The sequence below is a fragment of the Fukomys damarensis genome, unplaced genomic scaffold (genome assembly GCF_012274545.1).
Source record: "Fukomys damarensis isolate Sample0158 unplaced genomic scaffold, DMR_v1.0_HiC HiC_scaffold_18, whole genome shotgun sequence".
Taxonomy (NCBI): Eukaryota; Metazoa; Chordata; class Mammalia; order Rodentia; family Bathyergidae; genus Fukomys; species Fukomys damarensis.
In genome coordinates, this window is record NW_022900930.1 from 41,692,483 (window position 1) to 41,710,155 (window position 17,673).

Below are 17,673 nucleotides of genomic sequence, written 5' to 3' on the forward strand. Positions count from 1 at the left end.
CGTCTTTCAACTCTCATGCAGCAAAAATGTATTTTCATAGTCTCAGCGGTGCCATGTTTTTTGAACTATTGTGTTTTCTGTCAGTAATTCTATTGTTTTAACTGGTCTCAGCATAACACTGAGGTGCTGTCTAGTGCTCCTAAATGCAAGGCTGAGATGTAGCTTATAGAAAAAGATGAGTTAGATAAGCATAGATCACTCATAACTTACAGGGCTGTGAATTTTGTATGTATACTTCTGTCTATATCTGTCTATCTATCTATCTATCTATCTATCTATCTATCTATCTATCTATCTATCTTTAAATAGAAACTTACAGAAAACAAGGTCATGGCCTGATTGATTGGCATACTTACTGTTGTGACAGGGTCGTGGGACTTGCGCTCGTATTGCCTCTAGGATCAGGGACTTAGGATTGACTAATTCAGCATCTGCATACACTTTATAGAGTATAATCTACCATGAAAAATAAGAATCACTTCTGTTTATTTAACCCAATGAAATGTACTTACATTTTAAAAGAGATCACCCATTAAATAAAACTAATCTCTTGCAACTTCAGGCAATTGCGAATGGTCACCAGAAGATCCTCATGTCCTCAACAATTGACTAAGCATCCATCATCTCAGTCGTTTCAGAAACCTTGCACCAGATATTTTTTTGTCATGAGCCGAATATCTATTTTTTATTTTACTTTATGATTTTTCTTTAAAAGCCCAACATCAGTTTTGAGGCTCTTCTGATTCGAAGCTCACCATATCATGTGGATAGGCTCTTCCTCCTCGTCGGTCCATCCCTCTGCATTAGGGTCCCTAAGTCTCCCGAGCTTGCTAGAAGGTGGCCTTGATCCTGTGTGATAATCTGAGTCTCATGCCAGGACTAAGCTCCTTGGTCTTCACCTACCACCTCCTTCAATCTCAGCCTTCTCAATTGCACTCCCAATCTTCATACAGTCCTAGTCTCCTTTGTTCATTTTATTGTTTCTTCAAATTCTGATTTCCTCTTTTTCTTGTTCTGTCTCTGCCTCTGTCATTTCTTTCTCTCTCTTTCTCTTTGGTCTCTAACTAGGTACCTAGTTCCTCTGTAATTTAGACAGAACACAGCACATATACAGTGGCAATCGAATCTTGGCCATAGTAATAGGCTTTTGCAAATTTCAATTAAAAAATGCCACAACCAGTGATGGCGAATCTTTCGGAGCTTTCGATGATAACAAATATCCCATTGTGGCACAGGTGACACAGGTTCACCACCACTGCCATAGCCTGTGGCATAGTTAGCAATCATATGATCACAGCACAGTGCACTCTCTTGCACAAAATAGGCGCTGGAAATGTGGTTACTGAATGGATTTGGATGGTCTAGTGGGCCATTAAACTGGAGTGGCTACTGAGGTCTAGAATGAAGGGATGAGGTTGTAATTACAGAAGGGCGAAATCATTTTAAGGAGGGTTTACATATAAAGTGAATACTGTGGCAATCCCCCCAAAGTCTCGTGTATTTGGATGGTGATTAGGTCATAGGGGTGCCGTACTCATCAGCGGATGAATCCAGTGATGAGTTCATAGCTGGATGTGCTGTTAGGAGATGGAGCCTGGTCAGAGAGTCATGGACTTAAAGGGCGCATTCTCTTCTCTGGTACCTACTTTTTCTTTCTCCACTTCTTGGCTGCCATGCATTGAGCGGCCTTCCTTCACCATGCTCTTCTACCTTACTTTTTCTGCCTTGTAGCCAGTCAACCATGGACCACACCTTGTGGAGCCATGAGCCAGATAAACCTCTCCTCCTGTAAGATGTGGGTGTTGGATAGTTGGTCTCAGCAATGAGAAAGCCGAGAGTCTCCTTCCTGTGATCCCTGGATGATCCCTGTGAAAATTGTATATGTTGGGTTAGAACCATTCCTCAAGGTGCCTCCAGTTTATCTGGGATCTAGACCTTTGCCCACCACCATCAGCTCCCTCCAACGTGGCTCTGGATTCCAGTAGCACTGGAGTGAAAGTATCAGGAGATCAGAATACCCTCATTGATCATCACTGATTTGGACATCTCAGGCTCACATACTACAAACTGTTTGCTTTCTAGGCTGTGGTTACTGCTCAAAAGACAAACTCGGTAATATTTACCAATAATATCTCTGACTACAAGAGATTCACTTCCCCATCCTTTACCTTGCTATTTCTAGGAAAGCAATGCAATAAGTTTTTTTTTTCTTCACAAATTAAAGCTGTTAGACAGGCAGAGGCAGTTTGTATGTGCATATAAGTATGGATGTGTGTGTGGATGGCACAAGCTCACTCCCCCTCCCCGAGGCATTGCGGTACTATTTACTCTCACTGAGCTGTAGCAGAACTTTGTAGGGTGAGTCTTAATATCTCATGTCATTTTGACAACTCACTGTAATGTGAATACCCTGAACCAGGGCTTTCCATCCTGTTCCCAGAGAAAATACGAAAGTGCCTGTTAGCTGAGCACATTCAGAGTGCCATCCAGGAGACTGGAGCTCAGAGGAAGGGGGTCTAATTTTTCCACACTTGTGCTCAAGGCCATATCTCTAGAAGATCATAAAGGTTTAGAGGCAAGAGATGGGGGTGACTCTGCTTCTCTTCCCAGTCCTACTTCCATGTAGATGCCATTAACTTCATCTTCACTCACGTCCTTTCTACATTTGCAGGGGGCGGATTTCCTGTACTAATGACCACTGTGCCCAGGAAATAGACAACCAGAACGGATACATCATGACACTCAAACAAGTTACTGTGGGTCCTCTGCTAAGGTAGATACTATCTATCCCTTTGATTACCAGATCGTGGCAAATTTAGAAGGTCTCAGAGGACAGTTTAGAGCTGAGGAGGATGAGGTACTCAAAAGACTCGGGACGGTGCAGCTTTATCAACTGATTCCAAAACATTTCAATATTTTAACAGCTACCATGTCAGATCATAGAAATGCATAGCTGTATTTGCACAATATTTTGACCTCCCCCTCAAAATGGACTTAAACGGCTATTGTCTTTAGAAAGAACATACACTGGAAGCTTCCAAGAATCCTCCCCCTAATCTTCTTGTGCAAGGAATAAAGAGTTCAGGATCTCAATCCCAGTTTGGCTATACATTTCCCGTATGACGTTACTAAGAAAGTCACTTCAACTTTTGAGCCATGACTCACTTATGTGCAGACCAACAAACGAAACCCCCCCCAACCAAATAAACTGCTTCTTTATGGATTTTTCCAGTTCTGTATTGTAGAAAGGAAGAATGATGAGAAGCAGAACAGCAAGATAAAAGAGAAGGATGGTACAAAGAAAGATTTGCTTCACAGCCAATCATAACAGCCCCTTTCATATGTATGGGATGTTGCAGTTTCCTGAACATTTCCATTGTGCCAAATAAACTGTTTCCTGAGCTCTAGAGTCTGTGTATATTCCAGGCAATAGGAAGCTCAGAGCTTATAGTGTGGTTCAGCGAGGAGACAGACATGCACATAATACCAGTGGCGAATGAAGGATGAGTGACAGGCGGTCAGGGAAATTTACACTGACGAGGGGGGACAAGTGCTGCCTTCAAAGGCTGGCAGCATTTTGTATTTTATAATTTTTTTCTGAGGATAATATCCTTGGGTTATTTTTCTCTTAGGATTATGAGACATGAGGCCTTTCTTTTCTTTTCTTTTTTTTTTAATTTGTCAAGGGAAAGAAAACTTCTGTCTAAGAGAGACAGAAGGGGAACCAGAAAGTGGGTTGCCTGATCACCGCTCTTCTCCAAGATGTTTTATACAGACAAGCGATGTGGGGCAGCAGATATGAAGTGGGACCAAAGTATAAGACCCAATGGAAAATTACAAGGTGGGCAAGAGGTGGGACAAAGCCATGACCAACCAATAAGATTACAAGTACAGTCACCTAGGTAATACGGATTGAGTGGGGGTCAAATGGGGGAGCAAGTCACTTAGCAAGCACACAAGGATTTTCAGTAAGGTTGGGGTTCAGGGATGTTTCCTGGAAAGGCTGGGTTAAGACCTTGGCCCCCCACCCAGGTGATTGATACCTATTTAGAATATCAGTCAGTCACTGCTAGTTATCCCCAGGGAAAGCACAAGGATATAGTAGTTTCCCTCCTTTTACAATTCTGACCACAGTGATTGTCCTCCATGTTTACTCCTTGCTGTGTTGGCTCCTTGAGGGCAGCCCTGTCTAACTGCCTACAAGATATCTAATTAACTTACCTGTCTGCAATATTCTCCCCTCTGAAGAAGTACCCCTAACTGCTGTGAGAGGGCAAAGGGAGAAGACAGCGCTGGTACGTCCAGCTGAGGAGGGTCATAGTTGTGAAAAGCAGTTAGAGTTACTCTACAGAGGATCCATCTAAAGGCCTTTGGTAGGCACCTGGTATTGTCATCTTGGTAGCTGCATAGCTTTTAAGTCTGAAGGAGACAAAGACAAAGAAACAATTAAGAATGCATGGGCCAAATTATAAGGCCAGCAGGATTGCTATGAATATAGCCACAAAGAGAATAAAGGAGAAGGTCCAGGGGACTTCAGGATACAACATAGAAGTCATGTTGTCTAGTTTAGCAGTTATGAGCTGTTTACAAGGTTGATCTGGTGGATCCCAGTAAAAGAAGTCTAGCACATTTTTCGTTGGTTCTATTTGTATGACAGCTTGGAGTTTGGCAGCCTCTAGGCAAGAATAAATAAAACTTTGAAGAAATTAGAGTATGCCTAATCTAACCATGAGCACACTAGAATGAAGGGGCAAGTTGGGGAGAAAGTCACACTTAGAAATTGAAATAGTGATTGAACCTGTTGGTCTTAGATTCTCTCATTGATAGAGGTTATTTATAAGTCTCATGCTTTGTCACAAGTATCTCTAGTTTTAGCTATAAGATAAGATACAAGAAATACAAAACTCTAGCTGAGCTCTTAGAGATTTTACCATAGTTTTTTTTTCCTAAGGATCCATAACCACGGTCAGCTACTGGTAGAACTGAAAAATGCCAGAAGGAGTCAGTGACTGGAGCCCCTTTTTGTATTTAGCTTTATTACTATGACATTATTTTATATCTCTTTTGGTTATTCTTTTCTGCTGAGTGTTTAAGACCAAGTTAAAGTGAGACTGTGTCAATCAACACGAACCTGTTGCTATCCACCAAGGTCAGTGAAGTCTCTTGAGGCATTATTTTGGAACCATGCACAGAGCCTCTCAGCTCCTCTGTCAGTGTCAGCTGTCAGGATAGGTCACGGCCTTGCTTGACCATAGTGCTGTTAGTGAAAGTGTGGGAGACTTTCCCTTCTTTGTGACCCTTCTTTGGCACACAGTAGATTAACCCTCTGGTGGGGGCCTTTATTTTCTGCAGTGGATTTGTTGGTCTGGAAAAATCTGAAGCCAGCCTGTTTGTTTGTTTGTTTGTTTTTTCTTCTTCCTTAGGAAACACTTGCTTTTTCTGCCTAAACAATTCTTTCTTTATACTTCAAGTTTAATAATAAGATCAGCATACTTCCTGGGTCCAGTCCCTCTGCATAAGTGCTTCTTTGTGATTAGATATGCTTCTCCAATTCACATTTTCCTCATTTCTTCTTTAATTGAAGGAAATTTAGCTTTAAAATAACTTGGAATAATTCCTGTCTTCATTTTGAGTTCTGCATTTGAGAAATCCTTTTCATCCATATGTTGTATCATTTCTGTCCACCCTTGATATCTATGACTTCATCTACAATCATTATATCTCCTCCCCTTTCGCTCTCTGTGCATTCACTCAGCACTTTCAAGACTTTAATTAAAATTTCAGCCATGTCTATTCTGGTTTTTGCTGCTCTAATTATTATCTCTAATAACATTGTTTTGGACCTCAGTTAGTTCCTTTAGTTCTGTACTCTCTTAATTTCATTCTGTTCTTTTGTTATGTTGTGCTTAAGTCCTCTTAAAAATAGAGCTCATGTTACTGTCAAGTTATTCATGGCCAGGATCATGCACAGGAAATCTTCTGATCCTTACGCCAGTTCTCTGCTGCATTATTTTTCTGTCCTCTTTAGCTACACTCTCTCCCTCGCGTTTCTGTGGCATTTCACGGTCACCTTGACTTGCCTACCTCCTCCCCTTGCTCGTGCCCAGTGTGGGCCTCTCTGGCTGTCACAGTGCCATGTGGTGAGTTCTTCTCAATGTCTTTCTCATCATACAGACCTCTTTAGTTTCCTCTCTGACACAGAATCGAGAGGGGTCATGTTCTTACTATTTTTTAGCACCTTAATGGTGAGGAGTCAAAAGTCCAGCTGGAGCTGGGTAAGATTATTTTGTATAGTGTGGGCCTGGACCACCTTCTGAGATTTTTAGATAGGTCCTAAGTGAGAGACTGCTGCACCTGCTCAAGGGCATATCCTCCTTGGGTGCTTCAGATTTCTCCCTTAATTTAGACTAGAATCCTGGAAAACGGGAGGCCAGCTGGTTATTCTGCTCCCGCTGCAGTGACATGCTGGTTAGGATCAACTTGCCGATCTTTCATTTCTATATATGCAGTTAATATTGCCACTGGGGTTTTTTTTTGCAGCTCAAATAGAAAGTTACATATACTGGGCTATCATTGTGTCATTTCAGGCGCTGAAAATATAAAGTGTGATTATTTTACTACTGAAAAATGGAGATGTCTTGCAGAGAACTTTTCTTTACCCTTTGTCTGGGCTACCTATCGCACTTTAATTCCGCTTCTTTCCAAATGGGTTGCATTCTTGGAGCTTTTGAACTACTGCATTTACTTCATATAACCTGTTGGGTACATGAGTGGCCGTGGGGTAGTTAGGACTCATGATGATCTCTGTCCAACTGTCACATTGGCAACCACTTTTCCTAGTTTATAACACAATATGTTATTTTACTAATTTCCAGCTGCTGATGGTAAGACCTTTATGGTGGAGTTAGTTTCAAATGGCAATAGGGAGGGATGCTTTTTAAAAAATCTTCATCCACCGTGCCTACCTGCAAGTTCAAATAGGATTCAAGAGAGAAAGGGGTGAGAGGCATGTCATGCAAAGGGACTGAGTGAGGAAAAGACTAGTGATGCAAGAAAGCAAGGGGAGCGATAGAAATGAGCAAAAAGTGCCAGTAGAGCAGAACAGGCTTAGCGATGAAGGGAATGGTCTGTAATGATGCAGGGTAGGCAGAAGCTAGACTTTTATGACTTGTCAGAGGATTTTGGAGCCCAGAGAGAACTGAGACTGGTGGCAACTAAGACTATTATCTAGGCTGTTTGTCTTCTACCATATATGCATCCTGTCTCCCAGATGTGAACTTATAGCTTCCATTGCCATATGGCCCAGAAGTTTGGGCTGGAGTGAATGTATACCTCATACCATTTCTTGCTCTTTAGCAAAATGGAGGCACAGGAAAGGGAGATACTGTGGTCCTGCCTGATTTTTAATTAAGATTTCTGCTTATTTTTAAAGTTGAGATAGACTTGGCTAGGAGATGACCTACTCTTTTCAGGTTTTATCCAGCTATGACATTTGGGAACCCTGCATCTCCAAGAACCATTTATAGTGATATACCCATAGTTCAGTACTCCAACATCAGGGCATCAGAAAGAAAGGTAATTTATTTATGACTCCATAAGTATTGGCATTTTGTTCACTAAGTCTAGAATATTTCTCGGAAATTGAGAGATTCCCAAAGTCACTGACCATCCATGCATATCCACAGCTGGGGTTGATTGCAGTAGTGCTCAGCAGATGTTTCTTAATTAAGCAAAGAAAAGCTAGACCTGTTTGACAGCACTGCAGAAGTTGGAGAATGTCCCTGGGGCCCCCTCCTTCCCTTCCACCCCATCATGGGCTCTAATTTAGCACTAGAATCTTCCCAAGGAGCTTGAATCTGCCAGTGGAGTGAGGAATCATCCAGCAGGCGGGTTATTTTAAATCTTTAATAGACACATTACCTTACATTATGTCTTCATCATCCCCCCCTCAGTGTGAGCACAAAGAGAACATCCATCACAATTAGTGTAACATCCTGAACACATAAAAAAGATAAAAATGTGCAGCTGAGTTGGGTGTAAGGGAGCCCAGGCTCTCTGAGTTGCTTTCTATTAGGCTGTGGGCACACGGCCATGCCTGGACAGTGCTCTCCCAGGGGCCAGGAAAGGGATAAGAGATGCTCTCCACTCACTGCTCCTGTACACACTCCTCCAGGAGAGCAGAGATGTCCTGAGACTGTGACTGTCCTCCACCAGCTCTGCTGTCACTTCTGTGACTGGCTAAACAGAGATCATTAGGCACAACTTGGGGTCCCCAGGTCCAAAACAACCAGAAAGGGACATTATTTTTACTGAGCCAAATACTCTTCCAAGTAGCTCATTCAGCTATGAACTTAACAATGGAGGAAGCATTTGATGAGGTTAGCACCTCCACAGCCCAATTTCCTCTCTCTAGTCATCTACAAATCCAATCTAGCTGCAATCAGATTAACCACCACGTAGCTCATGGAAGCCATCCACATTTCTATGAAGTTCCTCAACATTGGACAGAAAATAAGAAGTGATTCACACACATCAGCTTGATTAAAGGCTGTCTTCTAAGAAGGCAGTCAAGTATAAGTCAAGTGTCTGCACAACTGAAGCAGGAGAGAGGAGACATGGCACAGGTACCACATGCCCCATCTGATGCCCTTTCCCCCTTCCATTCCCATTGGCCTCCACCTGCGGGCAATCCTTCAGAAGGCTGAAGAAACTGTTGCTTGCGTTATGGATTAATCTAGAGTCCCTCTCCACAAAGTCTCATGTACTCACGGGTAGGACTTTGTGGGGGTGATGGAGTCAGGGCTCTCGATACTGATCAGTGGATCAGTCTACTGAGGAGTTTACGGCTAAACATGATGTTGGGGGGCGTTGGACTGCTGGGGTGTGTCCTGGAAGGGTCCAGCTCCTTTTCCCTGCCCTTGATTCTCTGTGCTTCCCATCACCATGCCACAAACTGTCTCTCCTTGGCTATGCCTTTCTGCCATGCTGCCCTGTGTTACAGCCAGCAAACTATGGACTGAAACCTCTACAAACTGTGACCCAAATAAACCTTTCCTCCTTGGAATTGTGGCTGTTGAGTATTGTGTCTCAGACATGAGAAGATAACTAAGCTTGTCTTTTTGTAGTTTTTGCATGAACGTATGTATGCAGATAGGTCATTATTTATCTCCCTCCTGGGTTCATGCAGAGGTGAATTAATCATGCACTTTGGTTCTCAGCACTGTCTGTATCATTCAACACAAGGCTCCTCTTCCATCTCTATTCCATTCCCAGTTCTCATTTCTTTCTTCCTCATCCACCCAGACAACTTCCCTGGAATGATGGACGTCTGTTCTTCTAGTGTTGTGTGCGTATATATTTTGGTTTATACAAATGTTTTTTGGTTATAGGCCTCATCTTTGCTTCCTATTTTTCAGGCTTTGAGATTTATCCATATTTTCCTTGTGGGTCCCTATTTCACAGTTCTTAACTCCTTCCTGCTGTGACGGTGTATGCCACCCTTTTTCTCATTGAGTGTATTGGTACATTTTAGGTATACAGCACAGTGACATACATCATTGGGACCTTGTACCTTTATGTGACAGGTCTTGGTCCTCATTTTGCCCCATACCCCTGCCCTCCCTTCACCCCCTCCACCCTTCCCTGTTTACAAACATTTTGTTTCCATTTTTTTCCTGAATGTATAGGGGAAGTGGAAAGGGCACGGGAAAAGAAATAAGGGAAAAGAAAAAAATATGAGAAAAGCCATACATTTTAATTACCCCATCCCTGGAGACAGGCTTTGTAGATCACCGTCAACTTCTGGCTACCATAGACAATCAAATATTTAACCCGTATCCCTGTCCTCCTAGGATTAGTACCAATTTAATCTTGCCATTCCCCATTCTATACTTTCCTACAGTCGTCTCACTTGTTTAAATGTTCAGCACACATTGCCTGGATTATTACACAGGTTTCTCTGCCCACAAACTCCCACCTTACCTGATACTAAACTCTGCTTACTGTGTAAGTCTCAGAGAAGCTGCTGACCTTCTTCCCATGCTTGCTTTCCTCTCAGTGTCTCCAGCACACATTTTATGCCCTAGTCCTTTGGTGCAGAGCCCACAATCCAAGATGATCAATGATGAACTGTCACAAAGGCTGGTGCTTCCTACCTGGTTGGGTCGTGTTGTTCTCAGATGCAAATGGAGCAGTAGTGGCCTATTTGTCTCATCACAGAACCTGGAACTCAGCCAAGGGCTTTGCAGGTGCACACACTGGGGATTTGCGGTTAGGTCCTCTCTGCCAGTGTGTCAGGAAGGAGGTCTGACTGACAAGGGATGAACTGCATCAGACTTAGCAGTAGACAGCTGGAGGCTCATCATTTATGGAGGGGCAGGGTCACGGAGAGTTAGTGAGGGTGGGTCAACCAGCAGTGAAGGGGCTCTTAAGCCTTTTGGTGGGACTGGGCATTAATTTTGATGCAAAGTGTTATCAGTGTTCATTGGCCTCAGCCAATTCTTGGTGACAGGTGTACTGTGCATGCTTAAAGCCTATATTTGAGTGTGTGTGTGTGTGTGTGTGTGTGTGTGTGTGTGTGTGTGTGTCTGTCTGTCTGTCTGTCTGTCTGTTTGTGGTAAGACAGAGAGGGGCAGGATGGAGGCACAGGAGGGCTGGGCCATGTCTTAGTTCCTCTGTCAGCTTTGGAAAGAGCATGAGTGTGGGCCTTGGGTGTGGACTCACTTGCAGTCACCTTGTCTTCTTCATCCCTGAGGCACCCCTGAGGCATCCCAAGGATGGAAGGAGCTGCTGAAAGGGCCAGGGAGTGGTGCTGCCTTTCAGGTAGCCAAAACCCAGTGTGATGGGCATAGGACTGCAGGTGTGGAAGGCAGGTCCTTCTGCTTCTGTCTGCCCATTTGTGTTCACCTCTGCTTACAGTCTTTTTCATGTGCTGATGTTTACCTGAACCCTGAGATTTCTTCATTCAATTTTTTATTCTCTGTTTTCCTGAATGCCTTCACCCTCTCTCTCCTTAAAGAAATGGCTGATTTGGAAATTCTGCAATTATTTTTGATCCCATTTTCCTGTTCTCTCTTTAGCAATAGATGTTAATGTTTTAGTGGAACAGTGGCCTTCCAGCTTACAGCTACATTTTCCATAAGCTTTGGAGCCATATGTGACCTATGGGATTGCATGGGCCACAGGAATGAGTAGCAGTAGTGTGTGCAGCTCAGAGTTTGTCATTCTAAAAGAAGAGAAAAGCTTCCCACTTTTTATGCTCTCCTTTCTCATTGATAGGAGGTGCAGCTGCCAGTGGGAGTTAAATTGGTCATCTTAAACCACAAATGGGAGGTACAGGTTGAGGTGAAGAGAGCAAGAAGATAGAGCCACCAACCCTAAGCAGATGCTACCTCAGCTGGATAGGTCACCAACCTGCAGGGCTCCCACATCAGTCCCGGTATGCTCACACCAGAGTGCAATGAGCTTCTGTTTTGTTTCAACCCATTCCTGTTGACCTTTACTGTCACCCTTGTATTCTATCACCCAGAGACAGCAGTCCGCAGTCCCCAGGTGTACCCAGGTCTGGGGACAAACCTTACAGTTACCAAGTCTTGTGGATGCTAATTTCCATGGCTTTTGAATTTTCCTGATTTTTGAATTTTGTGCACCGGAAGGCCACTGCTCCATTAAAACCCGAACAGTTACAGTTACTGTGTAATGTGAGAGCTGTCAGACTATTTCACAAAAATGAAGGAAGCTTATGAAAGCAGTACTTAGAAATTGTTGCATCATGATTTTATTACTTAATTATATAGGTTAATCGGCACATTTTTGTTTACTGAGTGACTATGGTCGCTCTAATGTCTCAGGGTCTCCAAATGATAAAAATATTACCAGATATTCCTTCCTAAGAGATGTTAGTTTTTCATAAAATTGGCTGACTGGAAAGGGTTCTAAGCTAGAAGTCCGGGGGTGTGAATATAATTCTTGTCTTCCCTCTAAATTGTTGAGTGACACCTACAAAAAAAGAGAGGCATTTGAATATAATAATATCCAATATAATGTATAATATCCAATAGTAATGCTGTGTAATATACCTCTCAGATAAGAGTTTCTGTGAGTTTTTGACTTGGAGTCCACAAGTTATAGCTAGGATGTAGGTTACCCTTGACCACTCATTAACTAATCCTGGAAGAATGATTATCTCCCCAAGCCTCAGTATCTTCTATTTTCATGCAGATTAAAATCTTTGCCAGAGTAATTCCATAAGGAAGTCATAAGAACCCCCAAAATAGAAAATGTGAAAGTAGCTTCCAGGGGCTGAGGGAGTGTGTGGGATCATCTGGCTGCTTCTGGGGCAACAGGAGGTAGGTGGCACCACCTGGCTGGCCTCTGGGTGCTTCTGCAGCCACATCACTGAGGTATGGAGGGTGGGTGGGGGCCCTTGGGCTTGTTCCTTGGGCTAGGTTGACGAAATTGTGTTTCATAGGGTTCAGGGTGGGCAGGATCTTGAGATGGCTCCATACATCAAGAGGCTGAGTCAAGGAGACGCCATGTGGCCAGGCCCCTTCTCGGGGGCAGTGCAGCAGGGCCTACAGGGACCACAGGGTTCTCCAGCAGGAAATGCCTCAGATCTTTGTGGTGTGAATGGGGACTTCTGGGGACCTCCTGCTTGCCTTTCCCTACCCAATGAAGCCCATTTTGGCTCAGGTTGCACCTGGAGAAGAAGAATGCTGGGTGCTGGGTGCATAATACCCCCCTTCCTAAGGTCTTCGTGTAGCTCATGCTTGGCAGTGTCCCTGGCTCATTTCCACTGGACACCAACACTCTGTCTCAAATGCTCCTGTCATATGCTGCTGTATCTCCTTGTCTTCGTCCTTTGCCATGGAGGAAGCATGCCGGGCACCTCTATTCAGCCACTCTGCTCAGAAACATGCCTACTTCATAGCCACAAAGGGGTTTTGCTAGCAGCTTCCTAAGCCTATCATGATTGAGACTTGGCCCAGGAGAGAGAGGGAAGAGCTCAGGTAGGCTACAGAGATTAAACTGAACTAAATGATAAGGTGCTGCAAGACAAGGGGAGGGAGAATGAGGCAGAAAACCCCCGGCTGCGGCTCTGGGGATACTTCGGGGGATTGTACGGGAAGGATTTTGGAGTAGCTTTGGGATGTGAGACAACTGGGGGATATAAGAAAGGGCTTTGCAAAAGAGTTCCTGTGGCTTATGAATTAGATATACTTTCACATTCTTCAAGAGACATAAGTAATGCTTGTGATTCCTTTATAATTACTATTTGGTGGCAGATCTTCACTCTTTAAAGACGAGTCCCCACAGAGACTGTAATATAGCAGGTCATTTATCACATCGCGTTGTGTTTAAAATTATTCAGATGTGTGTGTGTGCAAGCATGCACGTGTGTGTGTGTTTTATATAGGTAACTAGGCAGAACAATGTATGGATCCCCTGCAAAGTGGAGGTGTGCGGTGTTGGGGATGGGCACTCAGGAGGGCAGTGTCTTCTTCCCTTACACAATCGTTGAGTTGGTTATGTCACCAAGAATCAGGCATCTTAGCTCTGGTCCTGGTCAGTTTGTGGGTTCTGTCTCGGAGTCTGCTATCAGCCACCAGTGTCTCCAAGGACACACATCAAATATTATGGCCAAGGCTTTGAAAGTGGAGCAGCCCTTTGATATTATCACTGAGAGAAATGAAGCTGGTTAATGAGCCGGGGATGCAAGGGGGGTAGTTTTGCTGGAGTCCCTGTTCCACGCTGTGCTGTGGGGAGTAGGGTAATGGCATTCAGAAATATCCATCCAGTGCCAGCTGGGACTTTGTAGATCCATTGTTACAGTTATGTCTAGGTGTCCCTCCAAAGCTTCATGGGGTTATAGGTGGGGCTTTCTCAGATGCGGCTGGATCTAGAGTGTGTGATGAATTCATGGTACAGTGCTAGGATTATGGGTGTGAGTTCCATCCTCCCGGAGGGTAGGTAGCCTGGATGCAATATGAGGGATAGAAAAGAACCTGCTGCTAGTTCACTTGTAGTTGGCCACTTGCTTGCTTTTGCTGTCTTCTTCCTTCCAGGAACTATTTCTTCTCTGCGATGCCCCTCTGCCATGCCACCCTGCTGAGAAGCCAGCTGCCTAGGGACTGAAACTTCTACAAACTGTGAGCTAAATAAACCTTTGCTCCCTATATGTGTGGGTGCCATGTATTTTTGTCTCAACAATGAGAAAATTAACTAAGGCAACCATGGAGGTGAGTATATGCTCATAATATTGACATAGTTATGTGATTCTGAATCCCTGCCAGTTCTCAGGGAAGAACAGTTCTGGATCTTATGCTCTACCTGTGTCCCATGAATGACTATCTTCGAATCTTGCAGACCATACTGGGGTGTCTGACTCTGAGAAGCCTGGATTCCTTAGGGAAGACCTTTGCTGAAATACTGTTTTCTACAGTCATCCTCCAACCCTAAGTTTTGAAGGTGATTATGACTGAAAGCTAAATAAGGCAACCATCAGATTATGAGGGAGATTCTCTCCAGCACTTCTAAAAGGACGGGCAGGTGGCAGATCTGGGGTGTGCTGGGATCAGTTTTACAACTTGATATTCTTCTCTAAATCCATGTATACTGCATACTGGGGACAACTAAAATAGTCTGCAGAAGGATTCTCAGACTTTGTGCTCTGAAAGAGGTGTGTTTCTCGTTGTGTGAATATTTTGATGAACCACTGAATGTGGGGGGGGTACAGCGCCTTAAACACATGTGAGAGTCACACTGGGGTCTCCCTGAATCCACAACTCAGCTTTTTAAAGAGGACTCCCTACATTTACAAGAAAGCATGTTTGCTAGTGTTTCTCTTGAAAGGAGCGAACACAATGTATGAAATTAGAGATTAGAATTTAGAAATTAGATCAAAATTAGGAATTGTTCAAAAGAAATAATTTTGGAAGTTACTTTCTAAAGAAGAGAAGGATGAGATCACTGCCAGCAGAAATGGAACTTTGGGAGAACAGACGGGAGCTCCCGAGAGCACCTCATACCTCCAGGGGCACCACTCATGTAGATTTTGATGTGTAGCCTTCTTAGGAATGTCTGATGGGAAATTTCACCATAGCTTTGCTGTGTTTTTTGAAATGTAAAAATCTCTTCCCTCTTTCCATACAAATCTTAGTGAAATCAACACTATTTTCTAATGTGATGTTTTCGGAGAATACAAACAAATACTATCCACAGACGCAATATGAGATTGATTAAAAAAAAAAAAAAGATCAAAGCCTAGCATGGTAAAGTAAGAAATTCAGCACAATTCTTCAGCATCTCACTGTAGTTAAGCACTGTATTTGGCTACATAACAAGGCATATAAACTTATCACATGCAGCCAGGTGTCCAGGCACACACCTGCAATCCCAGCACTCAGGAGGCTGAGGCAGGAGGATCACTGTGACTTGGAGACCAGCCTGGGCTACATAGTGAGTTCCAGGTCAGTCTCAACTACATAGTGAGACCCTGCCTCAAACAAACAAACAAAGAAACATACAAACAATAAAACCAAATAAAGTAATCACACGCAAAAAATTTAAATCATGACAATAATTTTACAGGATGTGGTTATTCTTAACAGGAGAGAAAACTCAGAAGTAATGCGTGATTTGCCAATGCAGTATAGAAACAGAAGGCAAGGCTGGGACTGGACCCCCGTCCAGGTGCTTCTATTCGTACTGTTGCGTCTACTTAAAAAAAAAAGAAAGTGAAATATGGGCAAAGGGACTTCTCATTTCTTCTTTCGTCACTAACTTCCAGAAATTCTGAAGCCAGGGGACTTGGAACACAAGCAGCCTTCTTACCAGTACCATCAATCGTAGCAGGGGGCTTGGGGCTAAGAGAGAGGCTTACCTGTGAGTGACACTGCCAGGGAAGTTTGGGGAAACGTTCCACTTTCTCTTCTTACGACCGTCTACCAGGGGAGAGCAAGTAGCTTCACCTTCCTGCCCTTTGATAGAGAAATCCATGCCCAGAATTTTCAGACAGAAGCTCCAGAAACAAAAAACTTTCGTCCCACTAATTTATCATTTCCATAACTCGATAACAGGGCTCTTCCAGCTGGGCCACTGAAATATAATGAAGCATATCAGAGAGATCTTGAAGCTTAATGAGGATAAAGAAATTAAACTCCCAAGCCTGCTGATTTGAACAATCATTACTGCCCAACCCATCACCTTTTTTGGTATATTTGAGCCATTAAAGAAACTAATTATTTTCTCTTCCATTTGCCCAATAACCGAGGTCAGCCTTAAAATGTAAGCAACGAGTGGTTCACCTTGATTCTGTGACAACACAGGCAGCAACTGTTTCTTCCAGAGATGAACTCCTCCTCTCTTCTTACTAAAGATGCACCATGTTTTACAGAAACACCAGGCAGGTCCTGCCTGTACACTCTTCAAATGGCTTAGCGCAAACATAAATAATGAAAGCTTAGGAATGGAAGGGCAGACACCATGTTGGGCCTCTACTGAGGGAGGTGTCAGAAGCTGCTGCCAGTCATTTGGTGGCCACAGGGAATGGTGGCCGGCACTAGCACAGAGGATAGCGGTGAGTGAGCAGAGATGGTTTGGTAGGAGAAAAAGCAGCCAGCCTTTCAGGTGCCTTCAAGTGATAAGAAGCATCACCTGCACGGCTGTCAGAATCCATTCTCATGGTAGTGGTTGTGCCATTGGTGGAGGGCTGGGAGGAGAACAGCTGGCCAGAGCAGAGTGTGAGGGTCACTGGGCGAGCACCCCGACGCCTCCTCCAGGCAGCCTGCCCCACCTATTGCTCCCTTGAGGCGAGGTCCTGAGTACGTCACCACCCTCTCGCTCCTGTCTGTTCATAATGTGGGTGTGGCCAATCAGAGGGGCTTTAATGAGGGTTGAGTGACACTGGTCAGTACTCAGCATGATGCTTGGCGCACAATAACAAACAGCAGGTGGACCTGGTATTCAGGAAAATGCCAGTTATCAGTGGAAGCCTCAGATTCCTGGGGGACACAGGGGCTGCATGGTGATTGCTGAGACAGGAAGCAAGTGGAAGTCATTAAGGTGAAGGCTCGAAGCTCTCTGAGGACAGGCGCTCACCACTCCAACTCTGAGCTGCCAAATGGTCCACGCCCATCCCCAATGACCCAGCTGGGGCAGAAAGGTGCTAGAGTGAGCCATTTGTTCATTCAGAATAAAGAGCTACTGATGCTATCTGTGCCAGGCAGGGCAGTGTAGGGGGCATTTCAAAGACTCTAACTTGGGATAGCTCACAGTCATAGCTGGGAGACAAGGTGCCTAGGCAAGGGTAAAGAACAACAAAACAAAACGTTCATTACCATAAGAGCCAAGATCAATGAAAGCCCAGACATGACTCGACATTAATGCATGCTAAATCTCACCAGTTGGTTCACTCCTGGTGTGAGGAAGCCAGTAAAATGAAATAAGATCAGAAAACAGGAGGTTTCCTGAGGCGAACTCAACCTATTTCCAGCTGACCCTTTTATACTCCATCCTGATGGGCCATGTAAGAACAAGTTCAGAATACAGGAAATCCATTCCGATGCCTGACATTGACCCAAGGGCCTGCAATGTGGACTGGGAATGTTGAGTTCAGGGCAGGGAAGCAGTCAAGAAAGGTCACTTGGGGTCATGGCAGACACTGGTCTAGGAGCC

The 17,673-nt window shown here is 44.1% G+C and overlaps 1 long non-coding RNA gene across 2 annotated transcripts; it reads right to left on the reverse strand.

The window, feature by feature from the left end:
- Positions 1 to 11,767: 11,767 nt before the first annotated feature.
- On the reverse strand, positions 11,768 to 17,412 carry LOC104862563. 2 transcript variants are annotated; one of them, XR_004517908.1, is made up of 4 exons: positions 17,337 to 17,412; positions 16,305 to 16,432; positions 15,881 to 16,095; positions 11,768 to 11,997 (listed from the first exon to the last, which is right to left on the reverse strand). It is a non-coding gene; the product is annotated as an uncharacterized LOC104862563 (long non-coding RNA). The 2 variants fall into 2 exon arrangements; XR_780360.1 differs by lacking the exon at positions 17,337 to 17,412 and having other exon boundaries at positions 16,305 to 16,807.
- Between the last annotated feature and the right edge of the window lie 261 nt (positions 17,413 to 17,673).